The following is an 11413-nucleotide window of genomic DNA, read 5'->3' on the forward strand; positions in this document are numbered from 1 at the left end:
CTCCTTCAATAGCACGTGATCACTCAGACCCTACTTCAAAAATGGTCACATCTCGACCTCTTATAGCATTAGGGGCGTTGCAAGGCCACTTGAATACTTCCATGTTACACAACTTCTTACTAATTTTTTCATAATCGGATGTCTGGATCAATTTATATACATTTCGATTATTTATGAAACTCTAAAATTAACGACTAGGTAAACCCTTAAGTGTTTCGAATCTTTGACCTTTGTGTGATTCGAACATGCGACTTCGTAGACGATAAATAATACTACTTACGACTTTTTTTCATTTCTAGGCCAAACCCCTTCAAAATATATATTACACAACTTCTAATGCTGGAGATCCATTACTCCAGCCATGAGAGACTAATAATGCTTTTTTCCTTCATCTCCGCTGCATACCCCCATAGGCCCATACTAGGGAATTATTGGAAAAATGCAGCTTGCTGTTCAAGTTCAGTTTGATTGGGCAAGCACATTGAAATTTGGATGCGATCAATATTCTACATGGAAAAAGTGTCTTTTTCTTACATAATGATGACTCTTCAGTCTCTTCATTTCAAGTACTTTCTTTGTACAAGTCAATGCCAAGAATTCTTCTCATTAAATAGCCCTGACCCCATCATTTACTTCTTATCAGGGGTGGCTCTACTAGGGTTCGAGGGGTTTGTCTCAAGCGAATTGGGGTGAAAAAAAATGTGCTAAAATCTTGTATATTTTTTGTATAATTTGATAGTTTTTTTTTATTGTCGACACTGAATCAGTCATACAAAGTAACTATAATGTTTTGTATGCAAAAATTTTATATATTTTTGTCACCACTGATTCAAAATCCTACAGTTGCTGCTTGTTGTATAAGCTTCAAGTTGATTTGTATTTCAAGGAAAAATAGGAGCCAAAAAATCTCAAAAGTCTAGAGAGACAAAATAGGATTTTACCCCAATGAGATTGGCGTGCAATTCTTGATTTTTACTAATGCGATTGGCCTCCCAAAAAAAAAAAAGACGGTGAAACATTTGAGGGGTAATAATCTGCACTGGTTGGGTATTTCGGGAGGCCAATCGCACTTTTCAATATCTTTTTTTTTTTTTTTGATCCGCTTTCAATATCTAATTCAGTTGATTAAAGTGCTACGAAATGAACAAATCCGATCATCGAAGTGGATATGCATGATATGAATCCACAAAGTGATAATGTCGGTCCACTTTTTGAGTGGGGTGAACAAAATTGGCACTCCTCCCTCAGCAAATTTTATTTTTCCAATGATCTAACAAGAAAAAATGCTCTTTGGGAAAAGGCCCCCACCAGAAAGGCTGAATTTCACATCTATAGGACCAATATGAAAAGCCTTATAATTATGTGGCTTTAGGCCCATCGGAGATAACGCATTGCCCCGAGAGCCCTAACGAGTGAAGATTTTTGTACTCCAACTCCTGTAATTCAGATTATAAGAATGCGAAAAAAAGGAATAATATTACATGAAAAACTTACAATATTAACCAAAATTCATGCAAATTACTTTGTGAGCACACCAAAAAACTTACAATCAACGTTTCGCCGTGTGGCCCGTGACTTTAAAAAAACAAAAAAAAAAAGTTTTGACATGCGTTCAAAGTGATTTGGGCCGGCCTGGTCTTAGTGGATTACAATGCGGTTGGGGCGCAAGAACACACGTATTATAGGGAAAAGAATATTCGGGGTATCGCCACGTAATGCACCGGGCATCTTCATTGCCACACAATTATGTACGGTTCAAGATCAAATGTTCGGACATCACGCGATTGTGTGGTGGAGGAGGGTGATACCACGTGGCGGTGTCCCAAGAACACTGAATATTCTACAGTATTTGGAAATTCCCTGCTTTTTCTTTTTCTTTTATTTTTAACAGAAGAATTCCAATGCTTTTAGAATGAAAATGTGCGACATAAAACTAACAAGAAATGGCTCTGGGCTTAGCCCATTGGTCTATCCCTTGGCCCTTGGGTTTCAAGCCAATGGAGCAATTTGTAAAAAATCCAACTTCAGCACATACAAAAAGGTATGATAAATTACCAAAATCACCCCCAAGATTTCTAAAAATTACAAATTGTCCCCATATTTGGCAAATTGCAAAATATCTCCTGTGGCATTATAAATAACTCCCTTAGAGTGAATTGGCCGCTAGGATATTCGACAGAATCTGTCGAACATTATCAAATTCTAATTACAATAGATCACATTGTCCTTTTTATAGTTGGTGAAAGGTTACAGAAGTGTGAAAATAGTCTTTTACTGTTCATAGGCTAAAAAAAACAGTTTGGTCCATTGTAATTAGGTTTTGATGATGACACATTGATTCTGTTGAATTTCCTAACAGCTACATCACAACAAGGGAGCAATTTGATATGTGACAAGGGGGTATTTTGTAATTTTCCAAACATGAGGGGGCAATCCATCATTTTTAGAAACCTCGGGTGGTGAGGGGGCAATCTTTCATTTTTACAATGGGGGTATTTTGTAATTTCCAAAGTGAGGGGGGCAATCTGTCATCCAAAAAGAAAAGGAACCAACAGAAATGACACATTTTTACAAGAAGATGCCAATTCGTGGCACGATGAAGACAAGTGATGGGATGAAGTACTGATACTACTGCTTGGGTGGTGGTGCAGTTGTGTTTTGGCCTGGTTAGGCTCCTATCCAGACCATTCTTGCATACGGCCCTAATGCAATCTGTCATGGCCTTGTATGGCCTCAACCTGGCCGAGACAGGACCAATGTTAGAACATGTGTGAACGTTAAGTTCTATATCAAATAAAAAGAGAAAAAGGGCCGGACCTTAATATATACAATTGGATGACTCACCACTTACAAGATTTAGCTTTTTAAGTGGATATGAGTCATTCAATGTGTATTGGGTTTAAGTGAGTGGTGGATTTTCTGCCGTTACGCCCATACAGATTGGACTTCAAGCACGTGGTAGCGGGTCGATGTATGGTACGAAACCGCAACAATCAGATGTATTCCCTTTGTTATTGTTGTTTTTGGTCTTCCAACATTTCGTTGGAAGTTTGTATTTTTCCGTTTTCTGTTTTCTTCCCTTTAGGCATTATACTTTTTCTTCAAAATTCAAATTACTATTGCTAAATCTACCATCCGCCCAAAGGGCTGATTATTAGTGGGTCCCTTAGCTTTCAAATTGTGTGCGTTTTCTCATTGCATGTGGCAGGTCTATTAACAAAATGATGAAATTAGCCCTCCCCTCCCTTTGAATAACAAAAGTTTAGCATGTTGGTGACTTCTGCCACAAAAGCACGTCGATTGTTCCCAAATAAGTACTAATTTATATATACAACAATTCAAATACAACTTTTTATATACATATTTTTTTATCGAAACTCATGATTTTTTTAAAAAAGTTAAAAATTGTTTTTTTGACTTATTTTTTAGAAAATAATTTTGTCATTCCCTTTTTTGTTAACGCCACTCCATTGCAAGTGTATTTTTGGTGCAAAAATATACTTACAGGGGAGTACCATTAACAAAAAGGGAGTGGCAAAATCAGCAGCCTATTTTTTTTTGTCTTTATTCTTTTTTTTTTTGCATTTTTTTTGTGTCAATTTTTTATGATTTATTAATTCGTGTCAACGAGAGGAATCGAAAAAATAAAAAAATATTGATCAAAACTTATAGTTTTTAAAAAAAAGACAAACTATCCTTTGGACTTATTTTGTCTTTTTCTAAAAAATTATAAGATTTGATATTTTTTTCCTCTCGCTAAGACGAACTAATAAGTCATAAAAGTTTGATGCAAAACTACGCATACTGAAGGTTTTTTTTGGTGGGTCTTCAACGCAATTGAAGAAAGTATCAAACAATTGTCTTTTTTGTCTACAGTATCGTCTTATATGAACTTTTTCCAACATCGGTCCATATTTTTATACTTTTTCGATTCGTCTCGTCGAGACCAACGATTAACCCCAAAAATTACGACGAAAAACTAAACAAAAAATGAAAAATACCAAAATAACATCGCGTTATTAAGGTTTGCTTTTCCTCGTAAAGTCTCATATTCGAAATCTTAAAGGTGCTATCAACTCTTTTAGGGCCAATTCATACAAAACAGTTGCTCCAACTTTATTTGGGCTCCACACAAGTGAACGGTAGGATCGAGATTCCAAAATTAATTGAGATACGAGTAAGTTTGTTTGGACACCAGAATTATTAAAAGGAAAAAATAGCCGTGAATTTTTTTTTCAACAGGAAGTAGCCGTGCCTGTGAATTTGTAAGAGCAAAAGGTAGATATGGATTGTTAAGGGCAAAATAGGTATTTTAGACAAAATAGAAAGTACTCGTACATCTTACAAAGTAGAACACTCAAGTATGGTACTAGAAGAAACAAACATGTGACATGTGGATTTACATCATAAAAAAAAAATTATTGCTATTCTCCATCGTCCGTCCATAGGTGGTCCATATGGGTAAAGTTGGAGGACTATTTTGGTCATTTACTGTTTTAGTTGAAGTCTTCAGCTTTTATCCTGACGCACTGCAAAAAGTACCGTCTATTATGCCATGAATCTCACGCCGCTCGTCCAGGACGCCATGAATCTCATGCCGCTCGTTCGCCTCCTGGGCGGACTATAGAAGGACCCAATTACTATATGAGTTTTAGACACTAATTCCTTCCCCCCATATATTATACATCAGTGGGGTTAGCGATGTATGAATATGTTAGTCAATAGAGTCTAGAAGAGACTGTCTATAGCCCTAAACCCCCAAATTTGCCATATCGAACTTGGTCTCATTTTAAAATTAATCTTTTCAGTGGCACCGCTTTTTGTAAGCACGTGGATTTCTTGTTAATCAAATCTACTTGGATGATTCTCCACTTTCAATTCGAATCTCAAATTATGTGTCTTTTGTTGGATACTTGTTGCAAAAAATACATTTTAATCCGCGAATTTTAACCAATAACAATTTCATTAATATACAAACAAAAATGCAGATTACAATAATAATCAAGAACAACTGAAACAACAATCCAAGTCCTATATGAATAGTCTCCTTAAAACAGTTTGCCGCCTCATGATAAAAAGGCTAAACCACGATAGCTGGAACACCACTGAAAACTACCTTGGCGAGCGACTAGTGTTTGGGATCCGAGGAAAAATGTGTTGAACCAAAAAAAAAAAGGGGACAAGATGTTGTGGGGCTCCATTCCGAATGGTTCACACTTTCTAACTGTGGATTCGAGATCCGCTCCTAGTCTCTTTCTTCACCCTGCAAAATGAAGCATGACTAAAGACCACACCGGAGGTTCTCCGAGATGGCCCTCCGGTGCAAGAGTCAGTTCACTTGCAGAGAGAAATTAGGAATTAGGAGTTAGGATTTTTTCTATGCGTACCTCTTCCAAAAAGGTATAATGGAATATTTATAGGGAACCTCTCAGCTTGGTCTCCAAGATTGCACCAACGCTCGACACGCGTCGGCTGACGTCAATCTTACGTCACGTTTAGGGTTTTGTAACCGTTTACAAGATGAGCTGGCACCTTCACGTGCCCCCCCCCCCCTATCCTTATCCTGATAACCACCCGGATGACGTCACGAACGTCATCTTGTCCAAGGTTGCCGTCCCCATGCAGGTGAGCTAGAATGACGGCTTCGCTCGTTCGGCACCGAGCGTGTTGTGCGACCATCGGAGGATGTCCAACCGAACGCATTTCCCGTTCGTATTAGTGCTGGAGGCCGAGGTGATTAAAGGAGTCGTAATTAACAGGACCCTCGGCTATGGAGGCCCTCGTTGTGCCGAACGTCAAGATTAAGTAACTCAGAGTTTGATCGACATACTAGATCATGTTCAGAAATGGCACGAGCCACACTGCTCGGCCTGCAACAGATGTCCTTTGAGTTGCTTGGCCAGCATGAATTCTGAAATGGATCATGTAGACATGTACCAGCTGCCAGACCATTTACTACAACAATGTCGAGATACGATAAACTAAAGAGAGGTTGTTTGATTGTCTCGAAATACCCTTCGAATTGTCCAAGTTCATTTATCAAGAATTCCACCGTCCCTTTTCTTTTCTTTTTTTGGTCAGGGTCACGTTCCATTTAGATAAGCTAACCAAATCTCGTAAATATTCTGTGGTCCAAATCAAGTACCCCTTGTATTATGCGAGTACTTTCATTCTAAAACAAAGAAAGTAGTAATTATCAAGTGGTCCATTCAGTGATCATATATGTTCGTAACCATGTCACATAATGCGCGCGTGACAAACTGAGCGGGAGTAAAAAAAAAAAAAAACGCAAGCATGAATGCATCTTTTGACAAGATCTTAACCTAATACAATTTGAGACAGCAAAAATTGAGAACGACAGAGCATATAACAAAAATTGAGAACAAGAACGGAGAGTGTGCTACCGGAAGAGGGAAGATTACGTGACCTGAGTGAATGAATACATATATGATTGTAGTCTGGGGGTGGGAAATCGATGAAATTCGATCGGGGACAAATAACACTGATGAACTTCGGAGGACAAATTGGCCTGCCCGGACACCTGAATTATCAAAAGCACCGGCCAGAGGATAAGTTGCATCAATCAACTCGAAGTTTGCCAACTTTTGGTAATCATTTCGGATCAAATTAAACGTTTGATTAGCTAGTCATGTCTAGTTTTGGTGAATTGTTACGTCAAATTCCAATCAAGTTAGGAAGGGGGAAACTGATATTCGGACACCTAATTAAGATGCTGTAAACAATGTCCATAAAAAGCATTATCGATCATAGTTGGGCATTACAAGGATGGGTACGTAATGGGTTCGGTTGGTAAAAGAAACAAAATGACCTAGATTCATCTTTCTTTATTTCCCATCCTCAAAAAACAGAATCAAACTTTTCTTGAGGTCCCCATCAAGTAGTATATCAAACCCAGATATCTATCTATTAGTATTTTCAAATTTAATTTTGATTTGGAACGAACTTATTTAACCGAACAAACACAAGTTTAGATTCGAATCTTGGTTTGTTTATGAGCCGCCCAATTCAGGGACCTTTTAACTCTCCCTTCTAGTAATTCGATATGTACGTCACCTTAGATGACACTTTTTGCATCGTGTTGCGATGCTCCCCTGCGCATATAACACGTCGGTCCATATTAAATGTCTTATAGATGATACACATTAGTAATTAATCATCATTCGATTTATACGAAAAGCATAATGAGGATGTTGGAGATGCCTAATCACATGAACACAAATGGAATAAAAGTTACTACTGCTAAATTGGCAAGCTAGCTACAATGTCAATCAATGCCCACCTCAAGTCACCTGTACTGTCTGTCCCTGTATCTTTGTTTCTATGCAATGTCAGACGCAATATATGCACAGATCAAAGACTCTTCTCAGGAAGAGACTATAGTGCAATCATGCGGCTGAAATTGCACAAGAATAGAGGTACAAACACTTTTCGTTACAGAAGATTTGACCTCATCAATCAATGCCTAGCTCGTACGAACATTATAAAACTGATCAATTTTCTAATTGCAAATTTTCCAATGTCTTTCTATGTCAAATTCTCCATTGGATGCCTTAAAACTGTATCAAAACCGTTGTTTCATGCTACACACAATTAAAATAAAACGTGACCTAGTATGAATCCAACTGTGGAGAATTTATATATTGACCCTTCGGTAGGTTATATATAGAGCTGATCATAATGGTTAGAATATCGTAATCACATGTAACTTCATAATCATCTCGTGATATGAATGTGAGATAATATAATATGATTTAATTTCCTTGATTGTAATTGATTCCGATTTGATTGTAATCAGGAAGATTTTGAACAAACTTTTAGAGAGTGCAGGTACTTTTTGTAGCTTGGTTCTTTTGTCAAGCTGACGGTGATGTTTTTTATTTAATCAGCAAAATTTTTTTTATAAATTTTTGAAAAGGATTATAAAGATTTAATCGATCAACGGCACACTGGCAAAATGCCACCCAAGAATCAAACCCAAAGGAAGGCAAAGAGCCAACCAAAACACCACAAAAAAACAAATCTGCAACATCCGCTAAAAAAATCTAAAGTGCAGAACATTTAAGACCGAAAGAAAAAAAAACCCGAACCAAGATTACAACCCAAAACCGCCAAGCTGACGATGATGTTTATCCATCAACCACAGCAGTAACCAAGGACGGAACCAGGATTTTACCCTAGCAGTGGTGAAATGTATACTAAAAAAATCTAGTGATGACGAGACTATATAAGTTGGGCATAATTATTTTTTTTTACATATAAAAATTATATTTTTTAAAATTTTGTCGTGGCGGTCACTGCCACTGGACCCCCTGATCCCATCCTTGGTAGTAACTTAAAGAGAAAAGACAGAAAAATGTAGGGGAATGACTTCCATATATACTTTCTCATAAACGTAAGCCAAATTTTGATTTTTTAAAATTAAGTATTTATAACTACACTGTCTTTTTTTAGGAAAAAATGAAGTAAACTACCGTTTCTCTAAATTAAAAAAATATTAAACTATAGAATATAAAATTAGAATTTATTAATCAAGTACCAATTTGTCAAAATTATTTATCAAAAAACGTGTTGTAAAGTGTGCATGGGCCAACCCAGGTAGTTCGAATATACATTCAAGGGACAAGGAGTAATGATTAATTACTTAAAGGATAGCAAAAGACACAGTTTTGAGTCTTAAGGGTGATAATGGAAAACACAGTAAATATAAATTCATGCTTCTTGAACTCAAAAAACACACTTTAATTAATTGCTAACAAATTCCACATTCACGAATGTCGTTATCTTCTTGACGTTTTACAAGACGGACGCGTGGATGGCTGAGGTACAAGGTGACTCCAAATACGGCCCACCCCATGTCGAACATCTTGTCTTATCGGCATGGATGTCAGGTGGGCCAAGTTTCGATGTTTATTGCGATACTTGGACTCGCTGCATGATATCAAAAAATAAAGAAATAAGTTATGCCTTCGCTAACATTTTCTAACACACGTAATCTTTCTTTGGTGTTAATTGTGGTAAGCGCATCTAGACGATTAATCTTATCGTCCACTGGCGGAAGCCGAACGAAAATTGGGACAGAGTCTCACGTGAAGTGGTCCCGCACAAGAATATACGGCACGAGGGTGGGAACCTAAGGTCAAACTAAAGATTTTCTAAAGCCTCTAGCTGTCAATTTGACTACTTCGCCAATTCCTAGGGTTATAGGAGTAGCTATTAGGTGGAGCTAGACAAATGTTGTTGGCATCGTTTCAGTGTCCCCACAACCTGCCCTTTTGGTACTCAGTTTAGGGCAACAGAAAAGAGATTATGCTGTATTTGGATTTGATTTGAAATTTTTAATTTTTTTAAAAAAATAGTAGCGATAATAAGTGGAGAGAGATAGAGAGAGAAATATTAAAAATAGGAAAAATCTATGAGGTATTTTTCAAAAAATGCTTTTTGAAAAGCAAAGAGAACAAGGCAAATTTTTACACAGTCGGTATAAATATTTATTTATTTTAAATTAATTATACTGCTTCACGTCGCCATGTTTTATTGATTGGGACTACAGTTTTGTAACGTAACGCGATGTAAAGAATTTATTCTCCACAGAAAATTAGGGTTTAAAACCGTCTTCTTCTTTTTATAACCGAATGTCCTGCCCAACTTGCACGTATTTAGATTAATTTGGAACCCTGAAAGTAACGATCAGGCATAATCTTCAGAAGCCCCAAGATTTGGCCCTGTTCATTTAAGAGTTTTGGATTTTGAATTTTAATCATTATCCTATTTCTCTTCAATTATTACTCTCATTTTTTTCTCTATCTCTCTCCAATCATTACTCATATTTTCAATCATTACTCTATATCTCTCTACACTCATTCTCTATAAATCCAAAACCAAAAAACTCAAAACGAACAGGCTCGGATGTTTGGCTTTCGTGGGAATGAAACCTGTGACCTTATGGAGGAAAACTTATTACTTTCTCGAGCCTGGTCATTCTTTCTAACAACCAATTGGTCTCTATTAATTACTTTTACTCTCTCCGTCCATTTTTAAATGTCTAACTTCATAATTCTAACTTATTAAGCAGATATTATTATTACACATTTCACATCAACTTTTACCTCCACTTTCTATAACTACCCTCTATGGAGACATAATTATTATACTTTTATCCACTAATTTTTCAAAAATAAATATATTTTTAGGGGCAAAATGAAAAAAGTACGTACTTTTTTACACTTACTTTACAAAATGAACACTTATTAAGGGATAGTCCAAAATAAAATACTGGAGTCTAATAAAGGGACGGAGGAAGTAAGAATTTGGCACTGACAGTCGCTTACTAGTTTATGTACTTATTATATCACCAGCGTGCTTAATTAGTATCCCTCCTCTTAATTTTATTAATTTGGTTAGCCATAAGGTTAATTCATGCCAAGTACGAGATATGATTAATTCTCCTAATGATACCGTTTTATTTTCTCGTTGTCACCATTTAATAATCGTAGACACCGTGATTATTAGGCTTGATTATGCATTTATGAATTTATGGTGTTGGATTGTGTTAACAAGGAAAATGCTAGAATTGTTAAAGTTGAAAAACATATTAAAATGTGTAAAAACTGTATAGAAGTGTGTGAAATGCATAAAAAAGTGAAAATAGGGTATTCGAGTAGAGAATAATTTTTTTACACCGCCGGTGTAAACATTTATTTCCTTCAAATCAATTGCACTGCGACACGTGTCAAAACAGTGGTCCCAATTAATAAAACATGTCGACGTTGCGCAATGCAATTGATTTGGAGGAAACAAACGTTTACACTAGCGGTGTAAAGAATTTATTCTCATTGGGGTATAGTTTTTCTTTTTTCTTTTTTTGTCTTCGTCTTAGTTTATGGACAGCCATTGGACTACCAATAGAAGAACCCTTATATATATTGATTGATTTTCCACTTCTAAGTTATTTTCTTGATATTTCTAAAACACAGATCCAGACAAAAAAAAAATAAACATATTGATTATCAAATCAAACTGAACCTTAATTAAGTTTGCAGATGATACGGTTCTATTCTGCAACAATGATTTGGAAGAGTTGTCTAATATCAAAAGAATCCTTAGATGCTTTCAGCTCATGTCTGGACTCAGAATTAATTTTTCCAAGAGCTCATTATGCGGTATTAAGATTCCTCATCAGGATGTGGTGGCCTAATTAGCGCAAGTGATGGGGTGTAAAGTCGACCAATTACCCATTAAGTACCTGGGCTTGCCTTTGGGAGCCAATCCCAATAGGATCCAGACGTGGGATCCAGTGGTAGAAAAGATGGAGAGGCGATTAAGCGTGTGGCGAGGGAGATTCAACTCGTCTGGGGGCAAACTCACCTTAATCAACTCTTCGCTAGCGAATCAG

The sequence above is a fragment of the Rhododendron vialii genome, chromosome 10a (assembly GCF_030253575.1).
Source record: "Rhododendron vialii isolate Sample 1 chromosome 10a, ASM3025357v1".
NCBI classification, from domain to species: Eukaryota; Viridiplantae; Streptophyta; class Magnoliopsida; order Ericales; family Ericaceae; genus Rhododendron; species Rhododendron vialii.